The 15,462-nt window shown below is 45.3% G+C and overlaps 1 protein-coding gene across 2 annotated transcripts in view; it reads right to left on the reverse strand.

Annotated features, from left to right (window-relative positions):
• N4BP2 (NEDD4 binding protein 2) overlaps positions 1–15,462 on the reverse strand; it is a 116,192-nt gene that overhangs the window by 94,777 nt on the left and 5,953 nt on the right. For both annotated transcript variants that reach the window (XM_048848528.2, XM_075127966.1), the window contains exon 2: positions 14,052–14,164. The gene's annotated coding sequence lies outside the window, so the exon portion shown is untranslated. The remainder of the gene's footprint in view (positions 1–14,051; positions 14,165–15,462) is intronic.

Consider the following 15,462-nt stretch of genomic DNA (forward strand, 5'->3'; position numbering starts at 1 on the left):
CCCTCAGACAGAGACAAACACCTACAAGATCTCTATCAAGCATTCTTAAAACTACAATACTCGCCTGCTGAAGTGAAAAAACAGACTGACGGAGCCAGAAGAGTACCCAGAAGTCACCTATTATGGGACAGGCCCAACAAAGAAAATAACAGGACGCCACTAGCTGTCACCTTCAGCCCCCAACTAAAACCTCTCCATCGCATCATCAAAGATTTACAACCTATCCTGAAAAATGATCCCTCACTCTCGCGGATCTTGGGAGACAGACCAGTCCTCGCTTACAGATAGCCCCACAACCTGAAGCAAATACTCACCAGCCACCACACAACAAAAACACTAACCCAGGAACCTATCCTTACAACAAAGCCCAATGCCAACTGTCCCCATATTTATTCAAGTGACACCATCATATGACCTAATCACATTAGCCTTGCCTTCAGGGGCTTGTTCACCTGCACATCTACCAATGTGATGTGCCAGCAGTGCCCCTCTGCCATGTACATTGGCCAAACTGGACATTCTCTACACAAAAGAATAAATGGACACACATCTGACATCAGTTTTTGAATCTTATGATTACTGGTAGGAGAACACTTCAACCTCTCTGGCCACTCAGTAAAGATTTAAGGGTGGCAATTTAGCAACAGAAAAGCTTCAAAAACAGACTCCGAGACTGCTGAGCTTGAATTAATATGCAAATTAGATACCATTAACTTGGGTTTGAATAGGGACTGGGAATGGCTGGGTCATTACACATATTGAATCTATTTCCTTAAGTATCCTCCCACCTTCTTGTCAACTGTCTAAATTGGCCATCTTGATTATCACTAAAGCTTTTTTTCTCCTGCTAATAGCTCATCTTAATTAATTAGCCTCTTACAGTTTGCATGGTAACTTCCAACTTGTGTGTGTATATCTTATATGTTCCATTCTATGCATCCGATGAAGTGGGCTGTAGCCCATGAAAGCTTATGCTCTAATAAATTTGTTAGTCTCTAAGGTGCCACAAGTACTCAGGTTTCAGAGTAGCAGCTGTGTTAGTCTGTATCCGCAAAAACAGATCGAACAACAGTGTGACTAGCACCATGCTGTGGCTTTGGTTAACTGCTGACTCAAAAGTAACATGGAGTGAATCCCTTGTTTTGAGCACTTGTCTTCACTAAGGAAAAGTTTGGTTTTGTTTTTAACCACCTGTTAGCTAATACATGGGGGAAAATCCTAGCTGTTGTTTTCCCATATGCTGAACCCCGTGCTTCCCTTTAATCTTTACATGTGTTAGCAGGTCCTGGTAAAGTACAAACTTGTCCATGCTACAATTTTTATCATGCTTTAGTAACACCGTTCGCCAACAGATTGTGGAGCGGGGGGAAGAAACTCTATCCCTAGTGTGGAATGCACCATTTATGGGCAAAAAAGGGGTGCTTTTTTCAATTCTGTCAACTCAGTATGTCAGCTTAACATAACTGAAAAGCCTCACTGAGATGCAGGATAAAACAAATGAAGCTATATTAGCTGTCAGTGTTGTAGCAGTGGTTCTCAACCAGGGGTGTGCGTACCCCTGGTTGTATGCAGAGGTCTTCCAGGGGGTACATCAACTCATCTAGATACTTGTCTAGTTTTACAACAGGCCACATAAAAAGTACTAGTGAAGTCAGTGCAAACTAAAATGTCATACAGACAATGACTTGTTTATATTGCTCTACACTAGACACTGACATGTAAGTACAATATTTATATTCAAATTGATTTACCATATAATATGGTAATGCGAAAGTTAAGCAATTTTTCAGTAATAGTGTCACTTTTTTGTATTTTTGTCTGATTTTTGTAAGCAAAGTAGTTTTTAACTGAGATGAAACTAGGGCTGCCAACTTTCTAATGGCACAAAACCAAACCCCTGCCCCTTCTCCAAGGTCCCACTCGCTTCATTTTCCCCCCTCCCTCTTCCACATTCACTGGGTTGGGGCAGGTGGGTGGGGTGCAGGAGGGGGGTGAGGACTCTAGCTGGGGATGCAGGCTCTGGGATGGGGCTAGGGTGGGATAAGGAGTTTGGGGTGTAGGAGGGGGCTCAGGGCTGGGGCAGGGTGTGGGGGGCGGGGGGAGAGAGTGCAGGCTCTGGGATGGAGTTTGGGTGTCGGAGGGGACTCTGGGTTGGGGTGTGGGGTCCACGGGGTGGTTACCATAGCTCCCAGGAAGTGGCCACCAGGTCCCTGCAGCCCCTAGGCACATGGGTCACCAGGGAGGTACTGCCTCCTGCCCTCACACCTATAGGCACCAACCCCACAGCTCCCATTGGCCAGGAACTGCCTGCCTTAGCCCCATTGCACCGCTGACCGTGAGCTCCACAAGGTAAGTACCTCCCTGCTGGAGCCCACACCCCTTCCTGCACCCCAACCCTCTGCTCCAGGCTCAGCCTGGAGCCCTCTTCCACACTTTGAATCCCTCAACCCCACACCCCAGCCTGCATTTTAACCAGGCATTTCAAGCATAATGTAATTTGATCAAACATGATTGAAAAAGACCTTTTGCTCATGAGGACCTACCCTATTGGCTTGTCTACACTAGAGCTTTTTACCTCAAATCAATTATTTGCAATTAACATGAGGCTGTTACTTTGTTAATTGGTTACCAATTTGAGATAAATAGGTATGTCCACACTAATCTTATTCTCTTCAGCAGCAGTGTGTTCTGTGCACCTCTTGTATCCAAGTATCAATTGGGTCAGGCCTAGCTTAGTTTGCAAGATTTTATGGGATCACATCCCAATGGCTGAAGGCTTAAAAATGCAACTAAGAACTGACAAATCAGAGCTATGTTTGCATCCTGGTTAGTGTGAATTCTCAACCACCAAATATCTATTCTGTATTCAAGTACATGAAAAGCACTCTAGAAAGTGGTTACATAAAGCAAGGCTCATTGTATTTTCTAAACATTAGAGAAACATTCCAACTGATTATAAAATGCATCCATTAGGAAGTGTTAGCATCTAAAAATACTAATATTCATGTATGCATTAGTATTTACTAACTACACTCAAGCAGTTCCCATTTTAGGAACTAATGTTTAAGGTTGCAGCAGAAAGTCAGGCAGTAGGGGAATGAGGAATAATAAATCAGACACAAATAACTTTAGGGATAATGCTGTTTTCCTTATTCTAAGGAAAGTGTTTTTTCTGCATCTGATGTCACAAACATAAGCTTAATTTATTTAAATGAGGAACTGCCTATATGTGTAATGTGGCTGCTGATGAGTGGAGAAATGGGCCTCCCTTTACTCTCCTCCTGTAAAGTTAAACCTCTTTTAAACGACAGGTTTTCCTTTTGGTCTTTATCCCCCCCACATCACATCTAGGGTTGCCAGGCATCTGGCTTTTGACCAGAACACCCGGTTGAGAAGGGACCCTGGCGGCTCTGGTCGGCCTTTAAAAGTTGGTGGCACAGCAGGGCTAAAACGGGATTCCGTGCAGCTCCCAGAAGTGACCATGGCCCCGTGGCTCCTAGGCAGGGGTAAAAGTAAGTCTAGGGACTTACTAGTACGGGGCTGGGCTGGGGGAGGTCAGAGCCAGCTGCAGCCCACCCTGTACCAGCAGGTGCCTCCTTCCCCCTCCCTGGGGTAACAGCAGCAGCCAGGGCCTCTGGCAGTGGTTTAAAGGGCCCTGGGCCCTTTAAATCATCTCTGGAGCCTGCCACCATTTCCCTGGGCCCTTTAAATCATCCCCGGAGCCCTGGGAAAGCAGCGGCGGGGCTCCGGGGATGATTTAAAGGGCCCAGGGCTCAACCGCCACTGCCGCCCCAGCCCCACCACCACTACCCCAGGGCTCCGGCACCAGGGCTCTGGCAGCAATTTAAAGGGCTGGGGGCTCCAGCTAGTGCTGGGAGCCGCAGGCCCTTTAAATTGTGCCTGGGGAAGCCACTCCACCCCAGTATGGTGCACCAGCTCTTGCCGGTATGCTGTACCTGCTTGCTTGCACCTCTGCTCCTAGGTGCAGATGCGACTGGGGCAGGGGCAGCATGCAGAGCTTCCAAGTGCCACCCCTGCAGCTCCCATTGGCCAGGAACCATGACCAGTGGAAGCTGTAGGGGCAGTGCCTGCAGGTGTGGGCAGTGTGCACTGTGAAGAACTGCCTGGCCATGCCTCCACCTAGGGGCTGGACATGGCAGCTGCTCCTGTGAGTAGCACAGAGCCAGTACAGGCAGGGACCCTGCCTTAGTCCTGCTGCGCTTCCAACTGGGAGCTGCCTCATAAGTGCTGCCTGGCTAGAGACCGCACCCTGAACCCCCTGCCCCAGGTTCCTTCCTTCACTGGAACAACCTCCCAGAGCCCCCTCCCACACCCTGAACACCTCATTTCTGGCCCCATCCCAGAGCCCACACCCCCAGCTGGAGCCCTCACCCCTTCCTGCAACCCAACCTCCTGCCTGAGCCCAGTGAAAGTGAGTGAGGGTGGGGGAGAGCAAGCAATGGAGGGATGGGGGGGCTGGAGTGAGTGGGGGCGGGGCCTCAGAAGTGGCAGGGCCTCAGGGAAGGGATGGGGCAAGGGTGTTCAGTTTTGGTCAATTAGAAAGTTGACAACCCTAACTGCATCTGTTTTTAAATGTTCTGTACCAGTGGCTTTCCCCTAGGGTCTGCAGACTAAGATTTCCAAAGGGGTTCCTGCATCTCCATTTGAAATTTTTTAGGTGTCTGCAAATGACAAGATCAAACTACTGCTCTAAACCATCTGTCATTAGAACTAGAGCCACGTTCTTTCACGCTTAATATTATTGACCCGATCCACTAAGGAAACATTTTAGAACATTGTGTGCAGCTGAAGACTGTCCTGTAGTTTCAGATATGAACAAGAGAATAATTCATAACAAGACAGCCTTCAACTTCCATTTTATTTGGGACAACATAAAAATTATACTGGAGCTGTAAAATTGACCATCTAAATCCAAGCAGCCTACACAGGGAGTTCCAGAACTTGATCCAAACTCAACCCAACCCATAAAATTCTGATTCATATCAGAATCCAGATCCAGCCCACCCATAAAATTTTGGGATGGAGAGGAGGTGTTGTAATTTTAATCTGGACTCATTTCTAATAAAGAAATCTTTAATAAAAAAAAAAAAAGCTGATAAGCCTTGCATAAAAAATGCCTTAGCATGGTTCAAATAGGCCATTAAACTCTGAATTTTCTGAATTGCTTTACTTCTGGTTAAAAAACAGAACTCAAGTTTTAAGAAACAAATATGTAAGTACAATAATAGTTCCAATTGTCCATGGATGTGTTGTGGTGTTTAGATGCTGCTTGTAATTATTAGAACTGGGAGCACTGGCTGTTGGGAGTCTGAAAGGACAGGAAACAGGAAGGGGGGGGGGAGTTGAGGAGGCAGAGTGAGAGCTACTGAGGGTGCAGCAGCAGCTTGGTAAAGAGGTTTCCACTTTATTTTTAAAGTCCTGTTGCAGTTTTTTAGTACCTTGCCTGGTTGCCACAACATGTATCAAGTGGATGGGGTAGAATGCATTAGGATTCTTTAAATATGTGGAATTTTTTTCTGGAATTGCCATTTTTGTTGAACTGTGTCATCATTCCCCAGGAGCAGAGAAATAAACTTACTGCTTGCTATACCTTTGATCTATAGAAGAGCAGTAATTTTGAAGAGAATGACATTACATTCATGGAAACTAAACAACTTAGACATATCACACCCTGCCCCCCCCATCTAGAATTCTTTTCTTAGTACCATTCTCTCTTGTATGTCTATTAATTCTAACATTTAATGGTCTTCAGGACCTTAAATAGTCCATTGGCTAATGACTTTCTAAACTCAGAAGTGATTACATGGATGTAAACTAAAAATCACAAATTTCATTTGCTTTTTTTTAAACATTTTAGGGACTACAAAAATAGGATTAAAACCATAATGAGAGCAACAACACTTCTATTTGTTCAGGTGGCTTACTTTGTGCATTAGACAGTATTTTCTGTTTAGGAAGTTTGACTCTCTTTTTGTAACTGGCCAGTTGTATCACACTCATGCACTGCTCAGAGGGTCTGTCATGTGCACGCTCTTCTCCAGGCTTTGCAAGAGGATATTTGCTAAGTAATAGTTGCAACAAAACTGAAATGGGAGCAGCAGGCAAGTATATGCACAGAGGAGGAAAAGCTTCTGAGCATATTTGGTGTTGCTCTTGGGTCTACCCCAAAAAACCCTTTTAAACATCAACAATGGGACAACTTCCCACACCTCTTGAAAAGAATTAAATAGTATGTCCAAAAAGAAAAAACATCAGAAGTGTGCTTCATCAATTTTTAAAAATCTTTGAGGGTGGAAGGGAGGCAAAGACTTGTTTTGTGTAAATTGCAACTCCCAGTCACATCTAGAGGCTCCTATTTTCCCAACTTGAAATATATCACAGCATTTATCATTAGCTAGGCAACTCTGTCTCCAGAATATAACAGCAGATCTGGCTACTGGTAGAGCAGGAGCTGGTCTATTCCCCTCCCATTGGTAAAAATACTGGGTTCAGCTATTAATGTTCTGACTGTAAAATGTCCCCACTGATGTTAGTCACTGGACAAATAGGGGCCAATTGGACTAGAAAACTTAAATTTGATCCCCGTCACCCACTGATGCTTTACTCTGAGGCACCCCCTTGTTGAAACTCAATAAGCAATCAGTGTGGAGAGAATAGATAAGGGGATAATATTGGGAGAGTGGTCATGGTTGATTTTGGAGGATCAATTTTTGCCATTCCAAACACTCCAACAATAATACAACTTACCTGGGCCACCTGTATGGCGTCATTAGAAGCTTATGCCTCTTTTGAAGAGTGTATTTGCTCTTCCTGTGCTGGGAGTACCAGAGTCTCTGATATAGTGAGAACTCCATAGGTCAGTCCAACTGTAGCCTGTTATGATTTCCTGATCTTCCCAAAAGACCCTCCCTAATTTAGATTGTTGCAAGCCTGGTGCATGCAAAGATTTGTGCATATTCTTGCCCCCGAGCCAATGGGGGAAGTGCCTGGCCAAACGTGAAAGCTGCTATTGATTTTCTGCTGGATCAGCCTTAATTTCGTTCAGATTTATCCCTAAATAGATATAGTGCATGGACCTTGTCAAAACAGACTGCTGCTGGATATGTGGGTCTTCTGGAGCCACACTGGCTCGTGTTTTGTGACTGTACTGCAATACAATCCTCTTGGCTAGAAGTAAGCAGGAGGATTAATATGATGATAGATATGTCCTTAAAAACTACTACGTAGAATTGTTTTGGGATATATCCCATAATCTTAGGAACTCTACAGCTCTGAGGTTGGTTCTCTACAACAGTACTTGTAGCCAAACAACTTGATCTTGCTCAAGTGGAAGAGCAAATTGCATCCAGGGATAGAAGCTTGACACAGCAACTTGACTGTCAGGAATCAGGGCTTGCAGCAGAGAGCCATTCTTTGGGTAACCTAACAAGTGCACATGGCCTGTTCAGGAGCAGCAGAGCTTCCCCCAAAGTGTGTGTGGTGGGGGGGCGGTGTCAGGAGCCCTGCCTCTTCCCCCTGACACCTCCTCTGTGGATTCTCCACCGGCCTGGGGTGGGGACGTAGTCCAGGGGCTGCTCAGGCCCCCCACACCATGGTCAGGTGGAGGGTCTGCTGCTGGCTCCCCATGCAGCTCTTACCATGGCCGGGCTGCAGCTCTGAGGTCTCAGCCAGAGCTGGCTCGGGGCAAGAGTCGCACAGGCAGCTGTGGGGAGCTGGCTCAGAATAGGGTGACCAGATAGTAAGTTTGAGAAATTGGGACAGGGGGTGGGGGTAATAAGTTCCTATGTAAGAAAAAGCTCCAAATATCAGGATATCTGGTCACCCTATTGCAGACCCTCTACCTCCATCTGCCATGGGCGGGGGTCTGGGGGACAAGGACGTGGGGGTGGGGGGGGAAGGGGATAGGCCCCACCATGGTGAAAAGTTAAGGGGCCAGGCCTGCCCACTTTCAAAAAGTGGGAGGGCCCTGTCCCACCCCCATTCCAGCACCACTGCCTAATATTTAGACTGCCTAATTGGCTATGCCACCTGATTGGTTGGAAGAGTCTGTAGGCTTGCTCTTAAGCCCAGCAGCAGTAGTTCAGTGGCTGCTCAAAGCATTTGCCCATGGCTATGATAGTGCTTGCCTTGGCACCAGCCTTGCTCCTGTCTTACTCTAGGTAATCTGGTTGTGACTCTGGGCTCTGATTTCTGGCTAATGATGCCTGCTCTAACCACTAGACTTGACTGCCCACATTCCAGTCACTGATACTGGCTGATCTAGTAAGTCAAGAGCAGTAATGTTTTAGAAAAGGGGGACACTCAAGACAAACTTTAAAAGCTTCAATCTAACTCTTTTTAGAAACCTCTGATTAATTCCTAGCAGATGAAAACAGATTGCTTGCTTCTTCCTTTCTTATCTCCCTTTCTTCCTCTCCCCTACTATTTCTTTATTTTCCCCCTGTTCTCACCTGATTTGGGGGGTGGCAACTTTTAAAATGTAAACTAAAAAAGTGTGCAGCAAAGAGCTTTTTTTTTTTAGTTTCTTAAAAAAAAAATTGTCCCTTTTAACTTTCAAACTCGCAATGCCAAAGCTAAAATGGAAAAGTCTAGAGCTGAACAGACAAATATGCAGTTTTAAGGCCAAACAAGTCTTGAGATACGTTGACACACAAAGCATTTAGCTAGCTCTCACTTTTCAGAAACTGGCTTCTCTGATTCACCTAGAACTTGCCCGAAAATGTTTGTCGTGGGCACAAATGCACAATTCTGGGCCATACCCCCTCAATCCTCCTACAATCAGTTCTGGCCCCCCTTCTCACCCTGGAGTTCACCATTCCTCTTCATTTATTTCAAGGCCACTAACACACGCAGCTCCAAATACCCCAGCTTGTTTCTGGACCCTAGATAACTGCCATCTATCCCACGTGCTCATTTCAGGCCCTTCCTGCTGTCCCCCTCCCCCAGTTCAGCACCCCTGATATGGCCCTCTTCATCTCCCCCCCACCCCCCATTCATCTCTGTCTGCATACCAGGAGAGATCTACTTTGGGGAGCACAGTCTGCCCTGAAAACACAGGTTGGGAAGGGCAGGCTAAACTTATATAAAAGGTCAGATTTGCCCACATGGGTGCAGGAAGGGTCAAAGCCTTTATTTCTACAAAGTTAAATTATTTTTTCTTTAATTTGGATGCACGGATGACATCTGTATATTTACTTTTTTTAACACAGTATATAAGGTTGCTTGTCTAGAAGTTTTTAAATATATATTGCTAGGTGCTACTTAATGTATCCCTCATCCAGAATATCAACACTTTTCTGTTCTAAATCTTGCTATGTATGTTTGGGTATGTTAGGCTCTCTTATAACACTTCACTGAGATGTTTTGTTATGTAGTCTTAGTTTTGGATGCTAGAACAAAAATCTGGGAAGGAGCAAAAAGATAGTGAACTTATTTCATAATGAAATGGTGGGGAAGAATCTACCAATTCTGTGTGTTTTGGGTCTGTCATAGAGATAACGAAAGGATTGATTCTGAAAATACAAATCTCATTGAAGTTATTTTTAAGTATTTAAACATAAGCATATGAATAAGTGTGTGCAGTAGCAGACTTAGTATTTTGTGTGACCCCAAACCTTTTTTTGGTTTTGTTTTAATCTTTCAATAAATAAAATACTCTAAGGTCTAGTGGTTCTCAACTACAGATACCTCAAACCTGTTACTTCTGATATGCTGACTTCTATACTCACTCTAGCAGTGGTCTCCAATCTTTTCATGCCCAAGATCACTTTTTGAATTTAAGGGCAACCCAGGATCTACCCCGTCCCTTTCCCAAAGTCCTGCCCCACTCACTGCATTCCCCACTCTTTCTGACACATGCTCTCCCCCACCCTCACTCTTTCACTGGGCTGGGATAGGGGTTTGGGAGGGGGTGTGGGCTCTGGGCTGGGGCTGAGGGCTTCACAGTGTGGGAGGGGACTCTGGGCTGATCCTGGGGCAGGAAGGGGTAAGGGGTACAAGCTCTGGGAGGGAGTTTGGGTGCAGGAGGGGACTCTAGACTGGGGCAGAGTGTTGGGGAGGGGGGATGCAGGCTCTTGGGGAGGGGGGTCAGGGCTGGGGCAGGGGTTTGGGGTGTAAGGGGGGGTGCGGGTGCTGGCTCTGGGAGGGGGGGCAGGGGTTTGGGATGTAATGGGGGGTGCGGGTGCTGGCTCTGGGAGGGGGGCCAGGGCTGGAGTTAAGGGGGCTTGGGGTGGGGGTGTGGCCTCCCGCTGCGAGCATTTACCTCCAGTGGCTCCCAGTCGGCGGTGAAGCATGGCTGCTACTAAGGTAGGCTCCCTGCCACTCAGGCCACTCCCTGCCACTCCTGGAAAGTGCCAACACGCCCCTGTGGCCCCTGGTTGGAGGGGGGGGCAAGCAAGCAAGCCAGCACGTGGCTCCATGTGCTGCCCCTCTCTGAAAGCACTGTCCCCCACAGCTTCCAATGGGAGCTGTGGTGGTGGTGGTTACAGGCAGGAGCATTGTGCGGTGCGAGACCCCCACCTCCCCCAAACCCAGGCCACTTCTGGGTGTGGCATGGGGCCTGTGCAGGCAGGGAGTCTGTCTTAGCGGCACCCCTGTTGCGCAGCCGGAGATTGCGATTGACCAGGAGATCCTCCAGGATCGACCAGTTAGTGACCACTGCACTACAGTATATAAAATAAATCAAATGTTAATTATGTGAGTGGCTCTCAACTTGAAAAGACAGACATATTCCATTGTATTACATTTTGTTTAATCTTTAGTTCCAGTTTGCACTGAGAGTCTCCTGTATGAGTGCCAGAATAGTTCCCTGACATACACATCCACAAATGAAGTTCAAATGTGAGCTAAAAGCTACTATTTACCATATAATATGGAATAAATTTGTCCTTCAAGCTATACCATGGAAAAGTCAAAATATTATTCTACAGATCAAAAGAAACCTGATCCCCTCAAGTTTTCTGTTAAGTGCCTGCCCCTTTGCTCCAGAATAGTTTGGCATTTATTAGGCCTGTCGATTAATCAGTTTTTTTTTTTTAATTTAATCGCATGAGTTAACTGTGATTATATATTTTGGAGACTTTACTTTTGTCATGGCAATGTGTATTTTGTCTCTCTTTCCCCCACCCTCTCTGTGACTCTCCCCTTATCTGAGTGTGACTAGCAACTGCAAAAACAGTGTGGCAGGGAGGATTACCTGGGTCCTCCCAGTCAACTTCACTCTGCCCATTCTGCCACTTGGTGCTATAGATAAAGCAGAGCATTAGTTCTACCAAGAGAGATCTTTTGCTGGCCAACCTGATAGGGTTATTATGACTTGTTCACCCCTGCTGACTGACATCTCACTAGGGTCAGGCCTATGCTGCTACTACTACTTACATTAGTGTAACTTCTGTTGCTTAGGGGGGTGGCTTATTCACACCCCTGAACAATGTAAGTTATGCCAGAGTAAGTGCCAGTGTTCTTCTCCTGCTGACATAGTGGAGGTGAGTTTATTATGCTCACTAGAGAGCTCTCTCCTGTTGGCATAGAGCACCTTCACCAGATGCACTACAGTGGTGCAGCTGTACCAATGTAGTGCTTCTAGTGTAGGCTAGCCCTGGGACTATTTATCTCTGAATTACTCTTGTGCATGCTTACTAAAAAAAAATCCAAGAGTGATACTTTAGGCTTGTCTGCACTACAGTTTTGTCAAGTCAGGTTTCATCAACAAAACAGTGGAGGTGTACACACACAAATGCTCCTTCTGCCAACAAAATAAAACCACCTCTGAGAGGCATAGAGCTTTCTGCAACAAAAATTGGCATAGTGTCTGTACTTGGTTTTGTTGCTGTAAATGGCACCCAGGAGGTGTCTCACAATACCCATTCTGACTCTCTGGTCAGCAATTTAAACTCTACCAGGCTATAGGGTAGAAGACAGGCATCTGCCCCTCCCGCTTTAAAGGAATTTTTGAAATTCCACTTCCTGTTTGCTCTGTGTGGCTCCCCCACATCATATTTCCCAGCTGATCATTGCAGCTCCATGCAGCAAATGCTCTTCCGCTTGGAGCAAACTGGAGTTGTTGGATCTGCTGGGTCTGTGGGGAGATGAGGCTATGTAATTCCAGCTCCGCTCCAGCCATAGGAACTTTGTACCTAAGGTCAGATTTCTTGCGGCATCTTGGAGAAGGACCACAAATGGGACTTGCATCAGTGCTGTGCAAAGATAAAGGAGACGAGGCAGGCATGCCAGAACACAAGGGAGGGAAACCATCGCTCTGTTGCTGTGCTGAGGACCTGTCGCTGCTACAAGGAGCTGGATGCCATCCTCTGCCGAGAGAGAGCAGCCAGCAGATTCAACCCCAAGGATAAAGTGGTGGATAAGAAAGGTGAGTTGGAGGATGAGGTGGGACAGGCAACAGGATCATCCTGTAGCATGGCAAGCCAAGACATCTTAACCCAGGTAGGTTCAAACCAGTCCCAACACCCTGGCTCTGCTGCGCATGATGCAGGAAAGGGCAGCTCTGGTAAGTGCTCATTTTGATTTGGTACAGCTTGGTTACATGAGATAGAGCTGTCCTTTGTTTCATAATATGCTAAAAGTGGGTTAAGGGACAGAAATGTACAAAACTAGCAGTGTTTGCATCTGCTTCCCATTCCCCTGTGCAGCTATGCAGTGGGGTGGAACAGTGTTAATTGACACCAAGATTTCATGGGAATCTTCCAGAGAGATCTCTAGGAAACTTTCCTGGAGGTACCCTCCAATCCTCTGCCGAAGGTTCCTTGGCAGAGCTGCTTTGTTTCTTTCCCCACTGTAGGAAACTTTGCTGTGCCAAAGTGGCACACAGGCAAGAAGCATAGGGACCCAGTCTGAAGCTGCACACATGCAGAAGATAAACCCTTGCATCCTTATTTATCCTCAGAAGTGACATCAGCTCCAATGACCCCTCCCCCACCCTCACCCCCGGCCACCTGTAGAAAATGATGGCAGAATTTACAGTAGTGTCCCTAGTTGCTTGCAGTGATCCCCCTTTTAAAAAAAAAAAAAAAACACACACACACACTTCAATCTTTTGCCCCATCGTGAACCTTCCCCACTGCCCCTCCAGGCCAAACTCACCATGGTTTAGGATGCTTGCCAAGGGAGACTGAGAAAGAGGTGTCCAGGGTCAAAATTGGGATATGTATACCATCTATCGCCCCACCACAGTTAGCGAATCCCATTGCTGCAAAGCCATCCACTACTTCACACATGCTTTCCAGAGTCATAGTCCTTCTTAGCAGGATGTGACTAATAACACTGCACACTTGCATGAACACAACCCCCTCAATGGACTTCCCGACTCAAAACTGGCTCACAACTGAGTGGTGGTAGTCTGGAGTTGCCAGCTTCCACACACTTCTCCACTGAGAGGGGAGTGTTCATTTTGGTGTTCTTGTGCCGCAGGGCAGGGCAAGTTCCACATACATTTCTAGGAAGGTGGCTTTGGGCATCCAAAAGTTCTGCAGCCACTGCTCATCATCCCATACCTGCATAACAGTGCAATCCGACCACTCAGTGCTTATTTCCCAAACTCAATAGCAATGATTCACCATGTACTGCTGCTCCATGAATGCCAAAAGTAATCGTGAAATTATTTCTTTCCATGGCACACAGCAGGGCAGGTGCCACAGATTCCTGTTGGCATTGCAGCTCATTAAATTCTACATGATCAATGTTCCTAATGCTTACCCAAAGACTGGTGAGCAAAGCTCTTCGTAGGAAAGAAAAACCTGCTCAGAGATTAAGAACCCCCAGTCCTCCAATGCATATGCTTAACTTTACTCACACAGATAATCTCATTGAACTGAATGGAATTAGTGTAGTGGTTAAAACAAAACTTGTGTAATGTTTACATGATTGGAGTCTAAAGCATTTCTACTTTTGTCTAAAATTGTGAGATTAAAAATGCTTTTTAAAGGAAAATGAAAGTGTAGTGTAAGCTATTCTAATATCTAACAAAAGAATCACTTAATGTAAACAGTCATATATAATTAAAGGAAATTACTTACAAAAAATAGGATCCTTCAAAGCTATTCAATGAAAGCGGAATGTAGATCAGACTGGACTTCAGTTACACCATGGGTCTGGCTTCACTGACCCAGAAACTGCAGCATCCATTTGACTGAGAAACCAGACATATTCTAAGTTAATGTGCTATTTCTTTATTTTTAATTGGCTAATATTATATGCTACACCAACCAAAACATGCTAAAAACTAGGGCTATCAAGCAATTTAAAAAAATTGTGATTAATCACACAAATTGTGTGATTTGTGCTATTAATAGAATACCATTTAAATATTTTTGGATGTTTTCTACATTTTCAAATATATTGATTTTGATTACAACACAGAATACGAAGTGTACAATGCTCACTTTATTTTTGATTACAAATAGATTTGCATTGTAAAACACAAAAGGAATAGCATTTTTCAATTCACCTAATACAAGTACTGTAATGCAAGCTCTTTATCATGAAAGTTGAACTTACAAATGTAGAATTATGCATTCAAAAATAAAACAATTTAAAACTTTAAAGCCTACAAGTCCACTCAGTCCTACTTCAGCCAATCGCTCAGACAAGTAAGTTTGGTTACAATTTGTAGGAGATAATGCTACCTGCTTCTTGTCTACAATATCACCTGAAAGTGAGAACAGGCGTTCACATGGCATTGTTATAGCTGGCATTGCAAATATTTATGTGCCAGATGTGCTAAAGATTCATATGTCCCTTCATGCTTCAACCACCAATCCAGAGGACATGCGTCCGTGCTGATGACAGATTCTTCTCAATGACGATCCAAAGCAGAGTGGGCCAACGCATGTTCATTTTCATTATCTGAGTCAGATGCCACCAGCAGATGGTTGGTTTCCTTTTTTGGTGGTTCGGGTTCTGTAGTTTCCGCAACTGAGTGTTGCTCTTTAAAGACTTCTGAAAGCATGCTCCACACCTCGTCCCACTCAGATTTTGGATGGCACTTCAGATTCTTAAACCTTGGGTTGAGTGCTGTAGCTATTTTTAGAAATCTCACATTGGTACTTTCCTTGCGTTTTATCAAATCTGACATGTTCTTAAAACAAACGTGCTGGGTCATCATCAGACTGCTATAACAAGAAATATATGGCAGAATGCAGGTAAAACAGAACAGGAGACATACAATTCTCCCCTAAGGAGTTCGGTCACAAATTTAATTAAAGCATTTTTTTAACGAGCATTGTTAGCATAGAAGCATGCTCTATGGAATGGTGGCCAAAGCATGAAAGGGCATACAAATGTTTAGCGTATCTGGCACATAAATACCTTGCAACGCCGGCTACAAAAGTGCCATGCAAATACCTGGTCTCACTTTCAACTTTCAGGTGACGTAAATAAGAAGCAGTCGGCAGTCTCTCCCATAAATGTAAACAAATGTGTTTTGTC

The sequence above is a fragment of the Caretta caretta genome, chromosome 4 (assembly GCF_965140235.1).
Source record: "Caretta caretta isolate rCarCar2 chromosome 4, rCarCar1.hap1, whole genome shotgun sequence".
NCBI lineage: Eukaryota > Metazoa > Chordata > Testudines > Cheloniidae > Caretta > Caretta caretta.